This window comes from Python bivittatus, unplaced genomic scaffold (assembly GCF_059951505.1).
Source record: "Python bivittatus isolate LINGU-HERP-01145 unplaced genomic scaffold, Pbiv_v1 ctg000700_np1212, whole genome shotgun sequence".
NCBI lineage: Eukaryota > Metazoa > Chordata > Lepidosauria > Squamata > Pythonidae > Python > Python bivittatus.
In genome coordinates this window covers 6,117,427-6,133,357 of record NW_028277098.1, presented here as the reverse complement: position 1 = coordinate 6,133,357, position 15,931 = coordinate 6,117,427, and the positions used below count along the sequence as shown (strand labels likewise).

The following is a 15,931-nucleotide window of genomic DNA, read 5'->3' as shown; positions in this document are numbered from 1 at the left end:
ACACAGTTTTAAGGCATAAAACAGCTTCTGGAATTCTTTCCAATTATTTTACTAGCAGTGGTCATAGGAAATGACTGCATTTTCTTCTGTGTAACGAAGTAACATGTTGTACCTGCGTGTTTCTGTCTCCTCTAATTTTACAGGACAGGCTGCATTCTCTAGATCACAAGATCAGGTAGAAGGAGGGAGGGGAGTTTAGAATGAACATTTAGCAACTGTTTGAGCAAATGCCCAACTGCTTCTCCATAGGGATGCATTAAGGGATTCCTACATAAATGGACTACATAACGGCATGTGAAAGATGGATTCAATAAACCCACACAAGGGCAGGTTCTCATAGCCATAGGTTCTTTATTAAATTTCCAGTACAGGAATACAGAGGGCAGGTTATTGAATCTGGCCCTAAAAAGTAATCTTAATTGTGATGGAGAAATGAATTGATATAATTTGCTGATTTTCATCTGGAGATTAAACCATGTTGAGATAGATTTGGGAATAAGACCTCTCTGATTCTTATTAATGATGATCAGTGTCCAGGAGCTGTTTTTTAATGACTCTCTTAGCCTGAGAGAATTCAAGAAAATGTATCCAACAGAATGAACAGAATCTGTCCAACTAGGAAATAGTGGCATTTAACCCATTAGTTAAATTCTTAACTTGACCTTCTTTTGGCCAAGCTCAAGCCACAAGATCACGTTGGATATACATCTTGGGGCATAGACAGTGCTCTGATAAATCTAGTTTGCATTACTTCTATTGACCTATGGCATGGGTAGGGACCTAGCCAGGAAGCTGAGCCGGAGATTTAGCTGTGAATACTTTCAAAGCTTCAGGGATACATTCTCCACCTTTAGCATAAAAAACATTAAAATGGCCAAGCTCTTCTTTGAGCTTTGACCAAAGAGTCAGTACGTGCACTCCTTGATCCTGTGTCTTAGAATATTACACCTAGGTGATCAAAACTGATACACCCATCTTGAAACCTACTTCCCTAGATCACCAAGCTTCACATCAATCCATTAAACTATTAAGCATAGAATCTATCTATTCTGGCCTGATCCTTTTTCTGGGTATAACAGCAGAATGTAATTAATCCATAACAAATAATTCAGGGACTAAATATAGGAAGGTTAACAAAACATACTGCACATCAAGTTGTTTCCCTTCATTCTACTTTATTTTAAATATCCTGCTGCTTTGTACTTTAGCTTTATAAATGTTTTAACATTGCAATCTATTTTTTAATTCTAAGTTGTGAAAAAAAGTACAGACATAAGATATTCACTTAGCTAAAGGAGAATGTCTTGGCTCAAAAAATGCATCTTAAATGTGTTTTGAAAAAGCTTTACCTAAAAAAGCCCTGCCACGCTGATCAAACTTTGGAGACAGAAAGCATGTGTTTAAGTATTCCCTAAAAGCAAAGTATGTAAGTTTCTTGTTTCTGACAGTCATACAGTGATGAAAAAAATGTACTGCAAATACTAAGGGTGATCAATATTGCAATGATACTTTAAACTGAAGTTCTGTGAAGACCTGGATCCCTAAAGGCTACTACTTTATATTAACACATTGCAATTCTGCTTTTCACACTTTGATTTTAGTACATAAATTTGATTAAGAAAATTTATTAAGCCCTTTTCAATAAGATTCTTATCTTTTTGTTCTTTTCAGCTCTCTACAATTGCTGATCAGTCCTCTGAATTTAACAACTTGAATGCCAAAACAAAGCAGGTTTCCAATGTTTGCTTTTTGATATTTTTGAAATAATTTTACTTGAGCTTCTATAGTATATGCTTGGCAAGTTCTAGAACTTGAGCTGAGCTCGTTTTGTGCTGTAATTCTAGCTTACTTGTTTTGCAATAACAACTTTTTATTAAAATAATGTATGCATTCCACTCATGCTTTCAAATGTTATTTATTTATTAATTTTGGGAATACCAGTTGTGCTTTCAAGACTATGAAACAAGGTTCAATATTAAATAAAAACACTAAATCTAGTGTGAAGTGATGTAGAGCTAATCTTGAGAATAGGGAAGGAATGAGGGGACAGAGGAGTGTGAGAAGAAACTAAAATAACCCTGCCCTGATTTTGTGTCATGTAAGATAGGACAGAGAAAAATCTCTTGACAGGCTTTTAAGATTCTGTTATCCCTGTTGTGCCTATGTCTTGATCTTGCCTATCACAAACAGCTAACATCTTCTAGTAAATGCTATACCCTTTATATGCACATCAATAACTGCTGGTTCTTCAGGTTAACAATATCCAACTTTCATCACCAATTCTTACTAAAGATCTGCCTTATTTAATAAACGATATTACTTCTTTGAAATCTTGGGAAATAAAGCTCTGAGAAGGGAAAGGTCTAATAAAGCTAAGGTTCCACAGGAATAAAGTTTGTGGAATTCATATTGGACTGTGCCAATATGGTAACCAAGATAGAACAAGAAGAAAAGAAAGCTATCCAAGGAGAAAAACTAGACCATTAAATTGTTCTCTTTAGATTTCAAGCAAGCTCAAGCACTCTGTAAATAAGATCTATTGCATCTCATTTTCAACTAGCTACAAGTGAAGTGACTTACCAAATTCATGAGTTGCTTCTTATACTAAGGACCCCAAAGTTATAAACTAAGATAAAAATGATGTTATGCCTCAAAGTAGATTATAATTTTTGCAATTTGAGTATCACGTGCATCTTGTTAGTACAGGAGGCATAATACAATTTTCTTTCCAATTCTATGATATTATGGCAGTATAAAGCACATATAATTCTTTTGTCACTTACTGTTATCATGTTTTGTTTATGAAAGTCAAGAAGCAGAGGAAACAAGTGGAGAAATCAAAACAAGCAGGAAAGCAAACAAAGCCTGTTCATTACATAAGTTGTCATATTATTGACACAGATCAGGAGAAAATGATAAAATTTGAATGCTTAGTAATCCTGACCATGCTGGCACAGGAGATATACATTAACTCAGAACCAGTTTGGGCTTATGAAAATAATAAATTTCTTGACTCAAAACCAAGACTGATTAAGCATTTCAGAAATACACGTTTATAGTGTCATTATCTAATTTTGAATTTCATTATCATTACCTATAACAAGCATTAAAAGGGGATGATAAAGGATAATTTTCCCATATTACAGAAAATTAAAGCAGATCAGTTCTTCTAGCCTGTACTGATACCCAAAACCCAACCCAGATAGCTATCGTCCTCTTTAAAAGTTTGCTTATTTATTTTGCAACACTTATACAGTGGGGCAATCAAGTATTTAGTCAGCCACCAATTGTGCAAGTTCTCCCACTTAAAAAGATGAGAGAGGCCTGTAATTTTCATCATAGGTATACCTCAACTATGAGAGACAAAATGAGGAAAAAAATCCAGAAAATCACATTGTCTGATTTTTAAAGAATTTATTTGCAAATCATGGTGGAAAATAAGTATTTGGTCACCTACAAACAAGCAAGATGTCTGGCTCTCACAGACCTGTAACTACTGCTTTAAGAGGCTCCTCTGTCCTCCACTCGTTACCTGTAGTAATGGCACCCGTTTGACCGTTATCAGTATAAAAGACACCTGTCCACAACCTCAAACAGTCACACTCCAAACTCCACTATGGCCAAGACCAAAGAGCTGTTGAAGGACACCAGAAACAAAATTGTAGACCTGCACCAGGCTGGGAAGACTGAATCTGCAATAGGCAAGCAGCTTGGTGTGAAGAAATCAACTGTGGGAGCACTAATTAGAAAATGGAAGACATACAAGACCACTGATAATCTCCCTCGATCTGGGGCTCCATGCAAGATCTCACCCTGTGGGGTCAAAATGATCACAAGAACGGTGAGCAAAAATCCCAGAACCACACGGGGGGACCTAGTGAATGACCTGCAGAGAGCTGGGACCAAAGTAACAAAGGCTACCATCAGTAACACACTATGCCGCCAGGGACTCAAATCCTGCAGTGCCAGACGTGTCCCCCTGCTTAAGCCAGTATATGTCTGGGCCCATCTGAAGTTTGCTAGAGAGTATTTGGATGATCCAGAAGAGGATTGGGAGAATGTCATATGGTCAGATGAAACCAAAGTAGAACGTTTTGGTCTAAACTCAACTCGTCATGTTTGGAGGAGAGAGAATGCTGAGTTGCATCCAAAGAACACCATACCTACTGTGAAGCATGGGGGTGGAAACATCATGCTTTGGGGCTGTTTTTCTGCAAAGGGACCAGGACAACTGATCCGTGTAAAGGAAAGAATGAATGAGGCCATGTATCGTGAGATTTTGAGTGAACACCGCCTTCCATCAGCAAGGGCATTGAAGATGAAACATGGCTGGGTCTTTCAGCATGACAATGATCCCAAACACACCGCCCGGGCAACGAAGGAGTGGCTTCGTAAGAAGCATTTCAAGGTCCTGGAGTGGCCTAGCCAGTCTCCAGATCTCAACCCCATGGAAAACCTTTGGAGGGAGTTGAAAGTCTGTGTTGCCCAGTGACAGCCCCAAAACATCACTGCTCTAGAGGAGATCTGCATGGAGGAATGGGCCAAAATACCAGCAACAGTGTGTGAAAACCTTGTGAAGACTTACAGAAAACGTTTGACCTCTGTCATTGCCAACAAAGGATATATAACAAAGTATTGAGATGAACTTTTGATATTGAACAAATACTTATTTTCCACCATGATTTGCAAATAAATTCTTTAAAAATCAGACAATGTGATTTTCTGGATTTTTTCCACCATTTTGTCTCTCATAGTTGAGGTATACCTATGATGAAAATTACAGGCCTCTCTCATCTTTTTAAGTGGGAGAACTTGCACAATTGGTGGCTGACTAAATACTTTTTTGCCCCACTGTATACTGGCTACATACCAAACTCTAGGCAGTGTATATCAACACAAATATATTTATATTGTGACAAGTTCTTTGTTAAAATATTAATACTATACCAAATACAGGATTCAACATAAAACGGTTATGCAATGAAAAATAACCTTCCCCCTGCAGAATGATTATACCACTCAAAAATTTGTTGGAAAAACCATGCTTTTACTCTTTCTAGATGTCATCAATAAATCGGCCATCACATCTCAGTGAGAAGCTTGTTCCTGATAACCTGACCTGTGATGAAGATCTGATCCCAAGCTCCCACCTCTACTGACTTGAGGTGAAACCAGTAAATTGTCACCCAGGCTGTATGAACAGGGTAGTCAGATTCTACTTGGGGAGAGTCCCAAAAGTATCCTGAGCTTAAACCCAATAGGACTTTATACACCAATACCAATTCCTTGAATTGCAGTCAGAAGCCTACAGGCAACTAATACATTTTAATAAAATTGGTTAGGTGCTACCAGAATCCTATATTTTTACCACTGTGGACTAACATGGCTCTCCACTTACATAGTTCCATATACTTTATTTCTTATGGCCAGAATCCTGAATTGTAAATAAGAGTACGAAAGAAAAACCCAATTCCCAAGTTTCCTAAGACCTTAAAGATCTGCAAATAAGAAATGGGCCACAGAAATGCTAATGTAAGGCTATTTGCTGTTCATTTATGGTTTGTACATACCATCATATTTCAAAAAGATTCTGAGCAATTTACACTACAGCCAGTAAGATCAATGAAAGTGGCACAGAACACTAAAAACCATAAAACTATCAACCACTCTCTTGTCTATCATGGAAAAGGATGCCTATAAATGCATGTAGGAAAAATGCTACAAAATGAGAAGAAGAGAAAAATACTGCATAACATGTATGTACAGAAAAATATAGCTGCTATGAATGCAGTAAAAGAAAACCAGAAATGATTAAGCTTCAAAGAGGCAGAGAAAATGTGATGTGATTTTTATGAAAAGTAATGTATGTATGTACGTATGTATGTATGTACAGTGGGGCAAAAAAGTATTTAGTCAGCCACCAATTGTGCAAGTTCTCCTACTTAAAAAGATGAGAGAGGCCTGTAATTTTCATCATAGGTATACCTCAACTATGAGAGACAAAATGAGGAAAAAAATCCAGAAAATCACATTGTCTGATTTTTAAAGAATTTATTTGCAAATCATGGTGGAAAATAAGTATTTGGTCACCTACAAACAAGCAAAGAACAGGAAGGCCTGGCGCAATATGGTTCATGGGGTCACGAAGAGTCGGACACGACTTAACGACTGAACAACAACAACAACAACAAACAAGCAAGATGTCTGGCTCTCACAGACCTGTAACTACTGCTTTAAGAGGCTCCTCTGTCCTCCACTCGTTACCTGTAGTAATGGCACCTGTTTGACCTTGTTATCAGTATAAAAGACACCTGTCCACAACCTCAAACAGTCACACTCCAAACTCCACTATGGCCAAGACCAAAAAGCTGTCGAAGGGCACCAGAAATAAAATTGTAGACCTGCACCAGGCTGGGAAGACTGAATCTGCAATAGGCAAGCAGCTTGGTGTGAAGAAATCAACTGTGGGAGCACTAATTAGAAAATGGAAGACATACAAGACCACTGATAATCTCCCTCGATCTGGGGCTCCATGCAAGATCTCACCCTGTGGGGTCAAAATGATCACAAGAACGGTGAGCAAAAATCCCAGAACCACATGGGGGGACCTAGTGAATGACCTGCAGAGAGCTGGGACCAAAGTAACAAAGGCTACCATCAGTAACACACTATGCCGCCAGGGACTCAAATCCTGCAGTGCCAGACGTGTCCCCCTGCTTAAGCCAGTACATGTCCGGGCCTGTCTGGAGTTTGCTAGAGAGCATTTGGATGATCCAGAAGAGGATTGGGAGAATGTCATATGGTCAGATGAAACCAAGTAGAACGTTTTGGTCTAAACTCAACTCGTGGTGTTTGGAGGAGAGAGAATGCTGAGTTGCATCCAAAGAACACCATACCTACTGTGAAGCATGGGGGTGGAAACATCATGCTTTGGGGCTGTTTTTCTGCAAAGGGACCAGGACGACTGATCCGTGTAAAGGAAAGAATGAATGGGGCCATGTATCGTGAGATTTTGAGTGATCACCTCCTTCCATCAGCAAGGGCACTTTGAAGATGAAACGTGGCTGGGTCTTTAGGCATGACAATGATCCCAAACACACCGCCCGGGCAATGAAGGAGTGGCTTCGTAAGAAGCATTTCAAGGTCCTGGAGTGGCCTAGCCAGTCTACAGATCTCAACCCCGTGGAAAACCTTTGGAGGGAGTTGAAAGTCCGTGTTGCCCAGCAACAGCCCCAAAATATCACTGCTCTTGAGGAGATCTGCATGGAGGAATGGGCCAAAATACCAGCAACAGTGTGTGAAAACCTTGTGAAGACTTACAGAAAATGTTTGACCTCTGTCATTGCCAACAAAGGATATATAACAAAGTATTGAGATGAACTTTTGAAATTGACCAAATACTTATTTTCCACCATGATTTGCAAATACATTCTTTAAAAATCAGACAATGTTTTTTTCTGGATTTCCGCCCCCATTTTGTCTCTCATAGTTGAGGTATACCTATGATGAAAATTACAGGCCTCTCTCATCTTTTTAAGTGGGAGAACTTGCACAATTGGTGGCTGACTAAATACTTTTTTGCCCCACTGTAATGGGCTACTAAATAAGGAGCCTACAACAGAATGAATGGAATCAAATGCATTAAGTGATGAAAAGATCAGGGATGAGAGTGAATTGATGGAATGCTGGAAGAAATTTCAGTGCTTTCTATGATAATGATTCAATACTTGTGTTGAAGGAAAAAATGAAAAGGTAGTCATAAATGCTGTGAAAATGTTCTTGTCAAAGTATCAAAGACCAAAGAACAGAAAAACTGCAATATAAACCAATAAACATATGAAAAATTAACACATTAGGAAAATGGAATTGACAAACAATAAACACTAACAACATTATACATAGTGAGAACCTTAAAAATGGAAAGGTGGCAAATCTAGATGGTGAAATTGGAGACATGTTAATATATGAACGTGGTTTGTTCAGGGAGTAGCTATGCAATTTGTTTAATATATACATGAAGACTGCATTTCTGTCTGAAGATCTGAAAAATGTTACTTTTCTCCTATACAAAGGGAAAGTTAGTAAAAATGAATGCAAAAAAATCTGCATGGGAATTAGTTTAAGTGTGCCCTGAGAAGTTATTTAGCAGAACTTTGAAAGAGGATAAAAGATAGTAATGAGGAAGTTTGGGAAGAACATAATTAGAATGTTTTACCCAAGATAAAATGCTTTCCCAACATGTGGTTTAGAATTCTTATAATCCCTCATTACTGACCAGTTTATTTGGAACTTACAGGAAATACAATTCAAAATGTCTAGAAATGTCAGAGGGGGTTGTTTAGCTCACTAAGTCCAACTCCCTGTTCAATGAAGGAATCCAAATTAAAGTAAGAGCTGGCAATCCAGTACACCTGCTTGTACACATCTAATGAAGGGGAACTAATCATTATTTTGCATTAATATAATATAAACGTGGAGTTCTTGGTGCTCACCAAACTTGGTTGCTTACTTGCAGACATTTCATGATCCAACTAGGTAACAACATCAGTGTAAGCAAAGAACCAAGCTCAAAGAGTACCAAGAACTCTACAGTTCAACTCTAAGCTACGTATATTCTCTCCTAATACAAATGCTTTTTAATTATAACTATACATAAATGTGCACAAAAAACTGAAGATATTTAGTATTGTACTAGACAACTCTGTGACCCACTGAGTCATCCTTTGAGAGAAAGGTAGTGCAGTCTGATGTGACCAGAATGAACATTAAATTTTAGGCTGACCTTATTTTTTTTACTCCAATGCTGGACAGTCCCGTATCATCTAAGAAGAGTATATATCATAAATAGAAAAATAATTGTAGTAGCAAACAAACTTCAATATTTACTTACCTAAACAAGTAAACAGAATTACCATGGGCAGGCAAAAAAGCAGTGGGAGCAAGAATGACTTTCGACTTCCTGCTGGCTTCTCCATTGACTTTGCTTGTGGGAAGCTGGCAGGGAGCATTGGAAATCACGATTATGTGACTGTGGGGACGCTGCAACAACCACAACTTTGCAAATAAAACTGATTTGAACACTGTGGAAATTTTAATTCCACAGGAGTAATGGGTTCTGGATTTTTTACACATTCTTTAAGTTAGCAGATTTTCGATATCTTGATTCAAAAATTGTTGCGATATAGTGCACTGGTTGAGGGTACAAACAGATAAACACAACGAGAGTTTTAATAGTATATAAGTCATTCCAATGCACTAACAGCACATCCTTAAAAAAGACAAACTCCTCACCCATTGTGAAGTTCATCTACCATGTTATTGCACCAAAAATAAAGATACCTACAGCCTGCATAGTAAATATTCCCGTTAAGTTATCCAGGGCTCATTATTTCCACTACTCATTCTTTCTAACTGCTCACATCCATTCCAATCATGAGATGGAATGAATATAAAATGCCACTGGTATATAAGTCTTTTCTTTAAGGCTGGAGTGTTCTTTCCAGTTAATTTTCATCCTATCATTATCATTAGACAATTGACACCACAGAACAGATGTGGATAGGGCTCCTATTCCCAAAATGTTCATCTAATTTCTAACTAATGCAAATACAGAACAATTCTGGTGATCTTTTATTGCAAGAGAATATTGCTGACAAACAGCATTAAATCCATATCTATATCTATTTGCATAGTAATCTTACCTGTATCAGTTTAGGACATCAAATTTATATATTAACATTGACAAAACCTTCCTTCCCAAATCCTACCTAATTTATTCAGCAAATTGCAGGAATCAACAGATTCCAATTATCCCCTTCAAGGGAACACTGTGGCAATTTATAAATAATAGATTCATTTTTCTTAAGGTTCCTTACTGCACACTGTAATAAACCAAGGCATCAACTTAAGATCTGGGGAAAATACTGTATACAATGCCCTAGAATTATATTTAATAAAAAGCAACTCAAAAATTACACTAAAAGAATCTAGGCAGACTAAATATTCTCTTGTTTTATCCAATTATTTGGGATCACCAAGATAGTTAAAAAAGATAAAACTTTTCTTCAAGTTGAGCACAATTCCTGGTGATGTTATGAACACATCTATGCAGATTTTTTAGCAACAGGACAAAAGGGGTCTGCTACTGCATTCCACACTGTTATCTGACTTCCCAATCTTGCGTCCATATTCTCTGGCAGCCTACCTCCTCTATCTGCTAAGGTGTCAATGTAGATACAACTGACTACAAAACATCAGCAACTACCCACACTTACAACACACTAAGCCCTCAGAGTGGGAGAACTTTTGGCCCTCACTTAAAAGGCAAAAGCAGCACTTGGAAGTACTGGCAGTTTCCATGAAACCTGAACGAAATGCACTTTGGTTAAAAACATAAAAACTAAAACTGACCATGATTTGGCCTAAACAATCTTCTAATAACATTAACCACTGGGTAAGGACAACAAATACTTTACAAAAATCATATGGATAATAAACCCCAATAGTTATTCCATAACTGGGTTCATACAGCACGCTAGGCCAAGAATAAGTCTCGGGCTGTGTCCAGCCTGCAACACCTCTGTGTTTCCCCAATAACCTAACTTTGAAAATACACCTCTCTTCGGGAGTCCTTGGGGATCTCTGAGCTTGATTCTTTTCTTGCAAACGTTTCATTACCCGGCTAGGTAACATCTTCAGTGCTAAAATGGGATGGGGTTTGCTCTCTATTTATGTGCTGTGGCCTGCCTTGCCAGTGGTGGTTTGGGTTGGGGCTTTGTTTTGCTCCTCTGGTAGTTCCTTGATTAGCATATTACTGCTTGATTGTGTGCCTGGTTTGCTTATCTGGGTGATGACTGCTGGTGATTGCTTGCTGGTGAGGCAATTGAGACCAAGCTAAATCCAAATATGCAAGAGAATTCTTGGAAGCCTGGTATTCAGACAAGGCAGCAATTAATAGACAAAGAGAGATAAACAGCATCCACATACTATTCAAAAGAGACAAAAGACCAGAAGATCACCTCACCAGCAAGCAGTCACCAGCAATCATAAAGAGCAAATCCCATCCCATTTTAGCATTGAAGATGTTACCTAGCTGGGTAATGAAACGTTTGCAAGAAAAGAACCAAGCTCAGAGAGCCCCAAGGATTCCACAGTTCAACCCTGAGCTACACATATTCACCTCGATTGACACCTCTCTTCTGCCTACTGCTTCATTTTCCCTTGGTTTCTCAAAGCATTTTCCTTCTAGATTCCTTGTTTTCCCTCCCATCTGCATCTCTAATTTTTTTCATTGCCTACCTAGTGATTTGATTTCTCTTGTGGAATTTTCCACTCTTATTTCTCTGTGTATTTCTCCCTCTTCCTAACTTTCCATATTTCTTCTCCTCTGACTTCTGGGGAAGCAATGGCAAACCAGCTTCGCTTTCAGCAGAGCCGACAACTGTGGCAGAATGAAGAGCCAATGACGGATCGGCACCTCAAAATTCCTCCCCAGACAAAGGGGAGGACTTGGAATCGCCCACAGGGCTCAATACAGAGGCTCCCCATGACGAGATCATAAGAACAGCGGTCTCTGGCAGGTTTTAGAGCTCTGGGAGAGTCAGCATGCTCAAGCCGTAGTTCTGAACCCTTAAAGAGTTCACCCACTTTCTTTCTTAATCACATCTGAAAATGGCTTGTAAATTGCTTTTTGGATATGAAGAACCTTCAGAAAGACAAGTTTAACTTCACTGGGTGATTTTCCTTCAATCCTCAATGAAAGAAATTTCATGTAAAAATCTTATTTGGAAATAAGCAGCAAAAGGGTGATTCAACATGGATTTTGGAAAGTTATAAATGAACTAAGGGGCTAGATTGACTGGAAATTAGATTCTGAAATTATAAGACTCCTGTGGTTTATTTAAAATCCTATTAAAAATATATGAAGATCCTGAAGTTAAGTGTAAGAAATCTTTCCATGGGAAAATGGGGTGGATTAGAGAAAACATGATAAAAGAAGACCTCGAAGGCTGATTACTAGAGGCAACCAGAAAGAATTAAAGATTATAATTAAAGAAAAAGACCCACTAATACAAAACGGAGAAAAGTATTTTAACTCTGGAAGAATTCAAGGATATTTGGCAACAATGTACTCAGAACTTTCTGTTAAGATTGTCTGATACCATAAAAATGGGTTTTAAAGAGCAGATAGAAGAGGATATAACTGAGAATCAGGCTGTTTTGGATATGGACTTAAAAATGATAGGCTGCAAGATTGATATTGACAAAGATGCTACACAGGACTTACAAATGAAACCAGCTGATGTTTTAATAGCTAAAAGGGATACACAAACAATGAATCAGAAGAGTGATTTGGATGTGTGGATTTTAACAAAGAGTGACTTGGACAACTTTCTTATTTTGGACTTACAAAAGAAATGTGTTACATTTATGAAGGAGTTTCTGAGAAAAGAGAGAATGAAAATAAATCAGTTTTTGGGACATTACTTAAAAGGAATAAACACCAAGCCTTTTAAAATGAAAATAAAGGATTACTAAGTCAGTTTGTGTGACCAAATTTAAATTTTTGTTTTCCTCCTAGTAGCTTTCAATGGGTTTTCCTTGACCAGGAATGAATGATGAAGCTTTAAAGATTTACTATTAGATAAGATAGGGAAAGAAGGGATTTTTTTTATTGCATGATTAGATAAAGCAATGAGTTATGAAGTTAAAATTGAAGGAAAGTGTTAAATTTGCAAAGCAATTTCTGAGAGGAGACAAAGGGAAAATGATAAGAAATTAATTTGTGGGATATGATTTGAAGGGTTTGAAGATTAAGATTTTCTGATAGCTCTTAACAGGATTTTTTAAAATTAAGTTTGAACAATGAGGCTTTATAGGTTTGCTTATAGATATAAGATAAAATATGGGAAGAAGAAATTTTGTTGTATTTTTAGAGAAAACAAGTTACTGGGTAAAGGAAATGAAATGAAATTGATTTATTTGTTTAATGTTAAGAGACACATATATTATTATTTCTGGTAACTCTTAATGGACTTTTGCTGATTAAGACTGAATGATGAGGTTTTATTATTTATTAATAGATAAAAGATGAGATACGGGATAAAGAGATTTTTGGCTGAAATGTTAGAAAAGGTGATACATTACTGAAATTGTACTTGTCTTGATGAAGAAGGAAGTCATTTCATATACTGTTTTTTCTTTATATATTTTTTTCCTCCCGCTTTCCCCCTTTGCATTTTTTATTTTTTTATATTTTTTTTAGTTAGTATTAGTTTTTTATCTTTGTATTTTTAAACTTTAATAAAAATTATATTTCTTCTCTCTGATTTTCCAATTGGTTCCTTCTTTTTCATTATATCCCAAATGATACTTTTTCTCCTTCCTATCCATTCTTGGTTTCTTCTCCCTACAGATTCAGTATGCTTCACCCCCCCCCCCCGCGTTTGCATGCATTTTCCCCCATCATTACAAGAGCTGTCTTTCTTCCCTTTTCCCAACCTTTTTTCTTTCTTCTGTTGTGTCTTTTCTGAGCACTGAGGAGCCCTTTCTTTCTTCAATGCGGAATCTCAGTTCTATAACACCATCTGTTGGAGGCCAAACAAACTGCAGTATTTTAATTTTTTTTTAAAGGTAAATATGGAGAGGGGTCTAACAGTATTTATGTATTGAAAACAAAACAATTATACACAAACACATTTAAAAAATAAAAATGCCCCTTTCCTCAATAAGTCATGAAGCATCTAATGTGCTATGTGAATCAAGAGAAACTGCATACTCTTGAATTAGGATAAATTGTGGTTAGTTTGCTCTGTTTATTGCGTTAAGGCAACAAGTGTGGTTAGTTTATGGTTCAGTAAATTGTGTATACCTATGGAATTAGAGTATCTCAATAATACCCAGTTCAAATTAAGTATGCATTGGTGTGTGGGGCAAAACCAGCCTGTGACTGGAAGATTGGAACTTGGAACTTAAGTAAAATTAGAGGCTTCCCTTCTCAGGACATAACAGATGGAGTTCCTAGCCCTAAAAAAATGTTTTGGCACATAGTATCTTGGAACTAGAGTTAGGTGGAAAATAAAAACATCTGCAGAACCACCTGAAATACAGGGTGATGTAGGACTCATACTAATTAGAAGGTTGCAAGTAATCTCAAGCTTACAAAAACAAGATTCAATATCAAAAAAAAAGAAAAGAAAAAGGGGAGCAAATTGCAAACCTGTCAAGACATGCACTATGCAAAGGGTTCTAAACATGTGCATGTATATTTACATACTTTACATACAAACGTTAGAACACTCCACTTCTGCTGCAGAACAGAGCATATAAAGGGCCAGTTCTACAAGTAGCAGTAACAGCAAAAAAAAGAAAACAAGTAGCAGTAACATCAAAAAAAAGAGAGAGAGAAAAGAAAAAAAGAAAAAAATCCTAAAGTGGACAGGCATGTGCCTGTGAAAATCACGAAACAGAAATTGTGCTTTAAACATAAAATCCATCTCAAAAAGTCACACATGCAAGAGACAGGAATAGGTGTGTCACAAACAAGACAGCACAAATTAGGAATGGACTGCATTGCTGGTAATCTTAAATGAAAGTATAGCAGAGAAACATCTGGCTTTTTAAAAATATAATAATCAGTTGTTAATCTATGCCTTCAACGGCTTGGTGCATGCATACAGGTAAAATAAAGGCTTTCCGTTGAGGTCGGGACCTGAGATCGCATCTATTCAACCGCGCAGTTTTACAACTCAACAGAGTTCATAATGTCAAGCATAAAAACTCAAGTTTTAATAGGGCCCTAAGCGTTTTTGAAGCTGCCCCCCGCCCTTTTCCCCCACCAACGGTGTGAAAGCAGGCGCTTCTTGGGCGAACGTCTGAAAGGAGTTAAATGGAGGACCCGCGTCCGTGTTGTCAGGAACGGCACTGGGGGCGGCTGAGAGAAACACCCTCTTTCCCACCGACCCCTCGCCTCGCCCAGGAGGCGAGCTGAAACACGCCAGGTGAAGAAGTACCCCGGGGCGGGCGGGGAATAAAGAGAAGCGCGAAGAGCACCGAGCGGCACCTGAACCCTCCTCGGGAGCCCGGCTGGTCCCGAGGGCCTGGCGGCGGCGCCCACGGAACCGACAAAAGCAGACTCTCGCCCACCCGCCAAAGCCCCGCAGCGCTCGCCACTTGCCCGCGGCTCGTTCGCTCACCTGCTGATGAGGGACGAGCGAACAGGCGCCGGGAAAGAGGCAGCAAAAGGCAGCAGCGACCAGGCGAACCGCCGCCCGTCTCCGGATTTTCGTCCACCGCTTTGGCTATTCTCATTCAACACCGGGAGCCGCTTATCTAAGGGAGGGAGGGGAGGAATCTCCCTCCACACACACGCGCCGCGCAAGACGGGAGGGGAGGAAAGGCAACGCATGCGCACACATTCCTTTCTCTTGGAATTCGGCTTGCTGGGAAAAAAAGCGCGCAGGCGCCGTCTGCTTGAGCTCCAGCGCGAGTATATATAGGCCTGAAATTGAAGGCGAGAACGCGTGAGCGAGTTGACCGCATTGCGGGGTGAGGGCTCGATTGGCCACTGCTGAGACCTCCCTCTTCCCTCCGCGCTGCTTTCCTTGCCTTTCCTCCGAATGGTTTGAACGGCAGAGTCAAACGGTTCTGCTGGAGCTGGTCCCGCTCGAAGAGAAAACGCCCCCCCTTTTCCAATTCGGAGGGGGAGTGGGCGCGTGAAAGCGGCCGTTGTCTCTCTGGCCAGCTCTGGCTCGCGGCGTTATCTTCGAATTACAGCAGGGTTTTTCACGCTGCCCGATTTGTCTGAGCGTGAGCTTCGTCGAATTCCGTTGGAATTGGGTTGGGCAACTCGCTTGCTGCCTAGTCGCTCTTCGTGTTGCGCCGGGTGCGAGAAGCTCGGAAAGTAATGCGCACGTGCTTTATGTTAAGCCTA

General features: G+C 39.0%; 1 protein-coding gene across 3 annotated transcripts in view; it reads right to left on the bottom strand.

Annotated features, from left to right (window-relative positions):
• RALGPS2 (Ral GEF with PH domain and SH3 binding motif 2) overlaps positions 1-15,409 on the bottom strand; it is a 110,085-nt gene extending 94,676 nt beyond the window's left edge. For 2 of the 3 annotated variants that reach the window (XR_015798326.1, XM_007428766.4), the window contains exon 1: positions 15,195-15,409. The gene's annotated coding sequence lies outside the window, so the exon portion shown is untranslated. The remainder of the gene's footprint in view (positions 1-15,194) is intronic. The other variant, XM_025166981.2, reaches the window with a different exon arrangement.
• Positions 15,410-15,931: the final 522 nt, after the last annotated feature.